Genomic DNA, 8,039 nt, shown 5'->3' with positions numbered 1-8,039 from the left:
TTTTGGTTTCAGGGTACAGCCCACCATAGTGGGAAAGCTTGAGGAGGCAGCTGGTCACATTTTATATACAGTCAGGAAACAGATGAATGGTTGTGGTATATTTTCTCCTATTTATTCAGTCCAAGATGCCCACCCATGGGATGGCACCAACGCCCAATTTTAGGGTGGTCCTTCCCACCTTATTTAAACAGACCACGATAATATCTCCCAAGCATGCCCAGAGGTTAACCTAATCTAGATAATTCCTCATAGTTGTGCTATGAAGCTTGTTTGTTGGTTGATTTTAGAGCCTATCAAGTTGACATACAGTATTAACCATCATATGTACTAAGCAGAACCAACTGTATATTCTTTCTGCTATCTTGCCTATAAACTTTAGCTTACTGGTTGTGAGTTAACTACTGGATCCATTCCTTGCTTGCAGAAAGCAAATACTGGATGTTAACAGTGAATTTCCTTGACAAGACTATGATTAGGAAGAACGTATAAGTCTGATAGAGCCTCATAGAAACTCTATAATGCTGCTAAGGCTAGATGCTAGCACTTGGCAGAACAGTAAAGGGAATTAGGGTCTTACAAAACCAAGTGATATGCATTTAGTTTGGAGACTTTTAACAAGTCGGTCAGTTATCATTATGGTTCTTAGTCATGAACTGGAAAGCTGAATGCCATTCACAACATTGGTTTCTCTAATACCGCATATCTGAGTTTTTCATCTGGAAGAAAGTCAGATATTGAGACTGGCAGCTTGAAGGGGCAGCCCTCTATATTAATGCACCTTCAAAGTGTCCATTCTGTTTTGACCATCTAAAACATCATGATGAAAGCTGCTCCCTTTTCTCAAATGACTGTAGCTTGTGTCAAGTTGACATAAAACATAGTCAGAGCAAGCAGCAAGTACTCTTAATTAAATACTGAGCAATCTCTCCAGCCGAGAAATGCACTCCGTAAATGAGAATGTTTAAGGATGCGTGTGCCCAGGGATATACTCACTGAATGTGCTCAGGAACACACTCCTTAACTTAGTATGCTTGTCTTCAAAGTGTGTTCCTTTATGAATGTATTCGGTCTCTCTGCATAAAATCCTTATAGTTCCTTTGTTCAAGGGACAGTGCTTTTGGGATAATTCCTTCTTCCCACCTGCTTAAGATAATACTTCTACAATCTTTTATTTCCTTGTCATGTTCATTTTAATTTTGTACTCAGCAAGGTGAGCCCATTGTTTCAATGTTGAATCAATAACATTTCATAGATTCTAGATGTGGAATCTATGCTCACTGGCATTGACTCTTAACAGTGTTCCCTCTCAAATCCATGTTGCAACTTAATCCTGAAGCAATAGTAATAAGAGGAGTGAACTTTTTAGTGGCAGTTGCATTATGAAGGCATTGATTATTCTGTGTTCAGTGGGATAGAACTCTAATGAAAGGGCTGTCTTGGAAAGGGCCTATGCTGATCTTCTATTTCTTCTACGCAGCATTTTCCCCTGCAGTAGGGTCTATAGGAAACCACCTTAGCAGGAGAAAGCAGCTAGTATCAGACACTAACCCTACAAGTAACCACCCTTCAGAACTATAAGAAATACTTTATTCCTCCCTTTTGGGGATATTATAGCAATACACATAGACAAAGGGAGGTGTCTTTGAAAATACTATTTTTAAAATTCTTGCAATAGGATCTTAACTTATATTAGATTCTTACCTTAAAATTAAATTATACATGTATGTGTGTTGTACAACTTGTGTGAGTCAGTTCTCTTTTTCCACTTTGCAGGTTCCAGGGATTAAACTCAGATTATCACTACTTTGTGGCAAGTTCTTTTATTTAGAGCTATCTCTGGTTCCTACAAATGAACAGTTTGGAAGAAGAGATATTATGAGTCCTAGTTAGCTGCAGTTGCCAACTTGACATAGCCCAGAGTCATTTGAGGGAGTCTCAACTGGGGATCTGCCCAGAACAAATTAGCCTGTAGCTATGTCTGTGAAGAGTTGTCTTGATAAATGATTGATGGCCCAGCTCACTACAGCAGAGCCATCCCTAGGCAGGTGTTCCTGGGTGGTATAAGAGAGATCACTGAGCCAGTAACAAGCCAGTAAACAACAAATCAGTGTGATTTCAGCCTCTGTTCCTGCTCCAACTTGCCTCAATGATGGGCTGTTACTAGGAAAGTATAAGTGAAATGAACCCTTCCCTTACCCCCAAGTTGCTTTTACTCACAGTATTTCTCACAGGAACAGGGAGCAAACTAAGATACTATACAAAGGCTATTTTGCTTGATGTTTATGGAACAAGAGAGATTAAAACTAAAAACAGACTCATTTGGAAGATGATACTTTTCTAGATAATGCAAGTATCTGACCAGTACAAATTTGGAGAGAGAAAAAAACATACAAGGGCAGGAAAGAGCTCCACAGGGGAGTGGCTCTATTTTCTGTTTGGTTCATTCTTCTAAATCAGAGAAAAATCAGCTCAGCTGAAGGCCCAGTACATGTGTGGCAATTCTAGGCAATTCCCAGCCAATAGCATCATACCTTATGGACCTTTCTGCCTCCCCATATTGGTATTAAGGTATAGGTTTCATAGTCATTTGGCCTTATATTTTCAAAGAAAAATTAAAATTTTTCCCTACTCATAATGCAAACTTTACTAGTCCTTAAAAATTAGTTGTTGTTTTTGGTGTGTGCGTGTGTGTATAGATACAGAGGTGGACAGCAGATGCTCAAATGCTCTACATCTTATTTTTTGAGTCAAGGTATCTCATTGAACCTGGAGCTTATCAGTTTTGATACATTGATTGGCTAGTGTGCTCCAGGCATTCATGTCACAGCACCCAATGTTTTTTCCTGTGGGTGCTGTGGATTCAAATTCAGGTTCTTGTGATTGTATACTAACTTGTCCCACTGTTTCATATTCCCAGCCCATAGTTACCTTTTTGGAATGGAATAAAGGACCAATGAGATAATTTTATTTTCCCACTCCATTTTCTTTTCTTTTCTTCCTTTCTCTTCCTTCCTTCCCTCCTTCCTTCCTTTCCTCCCTCCCTCCTTCCATCCTCCCCTCCCTCCCCTTTCCCCCTTCTCTCTCTCTCTCTCTCTCTCTCTCTCTCCCTCTCTCTCTCTCTCCCTCTCTCTCTTTCTCTCTCTTAAATTGAGATGGCTTCTGGCTTCATAGACTATGCTGATTTCAGAGTTACACTTATCCTGCCTAAGATTACAGGTGTGTATTACCACATGTGGCTATTGATAGTATTTTAATTTGGCTCCACCAAAGGAGTGGGGCTACTAATTAGCTTGATATATGTGTATACTAAAGCATCATGTCATATACCTCACATACATAGTTTTAAAATTGTCTCAATAATATTTATGGAATACAGCATGGTAACTGAATCTGTATGAAATGGTCACATCAAGGTAATCAGCAAAGTTCCCTAAACATTATTTCTTTGAATCAAGAAGCTTCAAACTTGCCTCTTTTAGTTTTTTTAATACAATATTTAATGCCATTTTCCCCAGACTTTTTTTGCTCTGCTATGAACATAGTGGAGCATGTGTCCTTATGATATTATGGAACATCTTTTGGGTATATGCTTAAGAGCGGTATAGTAGGGTCTTGAGGTAGAAGTATTTCCAGTTTTCTGAGGAACCATCAGATCGATTTTCAGAGTGGTTGTACCAGTGTGCAATTCTACCAGCTATGGAGGAGTGTTCTTACTTCTCCATATCCTTGCCAGCATCTGCTGTCACTTGAGTTTTTTATCCTAGCCATTCTGACTGGTGTGAGGTGGAATCTCAGGGTTGTTTTGATTTGCATTTCCCTGATGACTATGGATGTTGAACATTTCTTTATGTGCTTCTCAGCCACTGAGATTCCTCTATTGAGAATCCTCTGTTTAGCTCTGTACCATCTTTTAAATTTGGGTTACTTGGGTCTTTTGGAGTCTAACTTCTTGGGACCTTTATATGTTTCAGATATTAGCCCTTTGTCAGATGAAGGGTTAGTGAAGATTTTCCCCAATCTGTAGGTTGCTGTTTTGGCCTATTGACAGTGTCCTCTGCTCTACAGACGCTTTTAAGTTTCAAGAGGTCCCATTTATCAATTGTTGATCTTAAGGGTCTGAGCCATTGTTGTTCTGTTCATGAAAATTTCCCCTGTTCCAATGTACTAGAGGCTCTTTCCCCCCCTCTTCTTATATAAGATTCAGTGTACTTGGTTTTATGTTGAGGTCCATGATCCACTTGGACTTGAGCTTCGTGCAGGTGATAGATATGGAGTTTGCCTTCCAACATACACATAGGGAAATTGCCTATAACTTTAGCTTTAGGGGCCAGATACCATCTTTTGGCCTTTGCAGGCACCTACATACACATGAACTTAGACAGATGCACATGCATATACATAAATAAATGTTACTTTTTAACAACAGGGCTCTCTATGATATACCACTCTTCAGGGTTTAACATGTGTAAGTTGGGGCATCTGCCACAATATCTTCTAAATTTTGACAATCTCTAAAACATTTCTTTCCCCTTTTATTCAACTTCTTTCCCAATCTGTGGCAATCACTGGTAGATTTTCTATTCTTCCAAGTCTACCTTTTCCAGAATGTCAGACCCTTGGGATGAGCCTTGCAGATCTCTGCTTTCACTCAGCACTATAACTTTGGTGTCAACCCTATTTCTTGCTTGTATCAGTAGATTTTCTTTTTGTGCCTGCATACTACTGCATTGCATGGATGCAATCTGAAGAACTGGAGTCACTCACAGCTTTTTGATGGACAGGAATCAGATGATTACAAACAGTGTGTATACATTGTTTTTGTTTAATGTAAGTGTTTATCTCTTTTGGGAAAATACTTTAGTGGCTTTGTGGGTCATATAGAAAACTTTGCCTATGCATTTATTTAACTTCATAAAAATCAACCACTGTTTATAAAGTGGCCATTTCATTTCAGGTTCTGTGTGCCAGCAATGTATGAGTACTCAAGTTCTTTATATCATTTCCAGAATTGGGTACTGTCAGTTAAAAAATTAGACAATGTATTATTGAACAGTGTTATTTCAGTGTGGTTCATTTTTTTATTTCCCTGGTTACTAAGGATTTTTAGCCTGTTTTAGGTACTTTCCCCCTCTTTCACAAATAAAATTTGTTAACGTTATTTATTACAGGTGTCAGTTCTCTCATTCCACCATGGGGATTCTGAGGACAGAAGTGAGGTCATCTGGGTTGGGAATAAATAACATTACCCACTGAACCATCTTGCTGGCCCCTGCTTGTTTTCTTTTGGGTAAGTTTTGAATGCTCTTTATATAGTCTGGAACATGTCCTTTGTCAGTCTGCTACTTGCATACATTTGCTTTTTGTTTCTGAGGCTTTCCGTGTCTTCTCTTTGTGGCAGCCCTTCTATGTTATATAAAAATGAAGTGACCCATATTAGCTCTTGCTGGTTCTGCTCTGAGAAGATTGCTGGTGACATTGGGTATGACAGAGTTTATTTTGTGCTTCTGTTTCCTAGTCTATAAAACCACAGTGTGTGATGAGAGTGTTTATGAGATTCTTTTCAGCCATAATAGTCAGTGATTTTGAGAGATCAGGCAAGTTCACTGAACTAATGAACAGTAGAGTTGGCCAAGAACTCGAGCTGCCTCACGCCTTCCTGTCTTCATTTGCTATATAACTCTCCCCACATTGTAAAACCCATGCGTTTATTAGGGAGTACATTTCCATGGCTCAAATTTCAAAAAGGATAAAAGGTTCCTATGTGAAAAAAAATGTCTTTTACCTGCTATTATTTATTTTTCTCCTTTCCAAAGCCTTTGAAAATATCTACAAGAGATGTTTGTTGACGTTGTTTTCTTTCTCCGGTGAATTATATTCCATAGCTTACTCTTCTGAGAGAAATGCAAATTAAAACTATACCAGGATACAGGGTTTTTTTTTTTCAGTATTAAGCTTTTTGAGGTGGGACACTAAAAACTACTTACTTGCCATAGAACTCTCCCCACTTTGTAAAACCTAAGTGTTTATTAGGTAGTACATTCCCATGGCTCAAAATTCAAACAGGATAGAAGGTTTCTATAAATCTGGATTTTCTGCTCACAGTCTTTCATATAACCCTCGCTAGTTGACTTGCTGATATTACATAGGCATGAACAATGTAATTATTAGAAGAATTCACTTTGTAATATGTAGCCATTTTCTTGTACCTTGATGTGTATATATTTCCTCATAGTTTTTTTCCCCTGATAAATTCTGCCACATGGGTGAATTCATCTGTCTTTTAGGCTTTCTTGAGTTTGGATCCTATTTTCCACACATTTACTAGGCATTAAAAGATTTTTTTTCTGTGCTGTGTTTTAGTTCTTTGTACATATTTACATATATTTAAATGTATTCAAAAGTTACTTTGGGGCCAACGTCAGTTATCAGGCCTGTGTACCCAAGTGCCTTTACTGATAAGCCATCTTTTTTACCACAGAGTAATTTTCAAATACATTTAAATACATGTGATATACATATATATATATATATATACATATATAGAGAGAGAGGGAGAAAGAGAGAGAGAGAGGAAGAAGGGAAACAAGTCATAAGTTTTCTCTAAGCTCTACACATGACATGCACTGTGGCACATGCACACCCACTATTGTACACACACACACACACACACACACACACACACACACACAAACAAACAATAAAAACTAAAAATAGAGTCTTATCATGGTATACATTATGAAACCAAACACATTATTCCAGAAAGCAAGTCACTTGTCTCAACAACATTGAAAAACATATCTTTTTTTTTCATCTGAGTTCTTACCATGAAGATATACTAAATTTCATGATCTAAGATATTCTACTTTTAAATTTTCTACTCTGATCTGTTGACCTTCCTTTGTACCCAGGCTAAATGCTAACATTTTTTCCCTTTTCTTTTGTGTATATGTGAGTATGGGCTCATGTATGGCCTAGTGTATTCACCTGAGCATGTGTATGTGGAGGTTAGTTGTTGAGATGGTCTCTTCTCTTATTGCTTCCCTTATTATTCCAGGTTCTCTAGATTCCAGGTTCTCTAGCTGAATACTGAGTTCACTGATTTAGTTAGACTGATTGGTCAGAAAGTCCAGGGATTCTCCTGTCATTGCCTCCCCAGGGAACTTTGGTCCTGGTTATTGAACTGAGATGTCCGTATTTCATCTGTGGAACCATTTCTGCAATCCTGCTCTGTGTTTCCATACCTTACATACAGTGCTGCCTTACTTCATTACCATTTTACCTTCTTCTGGCTTTTCCTATCATATTTTCTAAAATATTCATGGCATCTGGAAATGCTGAAAGAATTTTACAGTGTCACCTAGATTCTTCCATTAACATTTTATTAGCTATGCTTATCTCTCCAACTGTTTATCCTTTTATTTCTATATGGATCCATCTTAGTTTTGATGCCTGTCAGCATAAATTGGACACAACATTTTCTCCTAAATAATTCAGCTCTCATGTCATTAACTAGTACTTAGTACTTATTTATAGTATTTTTTATTTTGAGCTAACATTAATAGAGAATGAAATCGCATATCCAGTTGTTTTATGCCATGTGAGTCATTGTGCAAGTCTAGTTCTTAGCAAGAGAGACTGCTGATGCCATTTATTTGATTATTGTTTATTTACATATCTTCATTTTACTAATTAAAAAACTAGTTCTTTTGTAATAAAGAACTGAATTTTAAAATAGCATTTATATTTTTCCTTTGGTAATTTCATTCATTCATTTATTCTTCCAGCAAAGTTTCCCTCCCAAACAATGTCACCTGATAGATACTATCAGGTGATCAAATATGTGAATCTGTGGAGGACATTGCTTAATCAAACCACAGTATCCATCCACCATCACTTCCTTCCAACTCCTCTGAACAAGCTATTTATCTTTACATTCACTTACACATATGTATTTTTTGTTGTATTTCTGAATTGTTTTTAATGGGAAATGGAATTTTTCTTATTTATTTATTTATTTATTTATTTTTTATTTGATATTT

Source organism: Mastomys coucha, chromosome X (genome assembly GCF_008632895.1).
Source record: "Mastomys coucha isolate ucsf_1 chromosome X, UCSF_Mcou_1, whole genome shotgun sequence".
Lineage (NCBI taxonomy): Eukaryota > Metazoa > Chordata > Mammalia > Rodentia > Muridae > Mastomys > Mastomys coucha.
Note: the sequence above shows the minus strand (reverse complement) of the source record.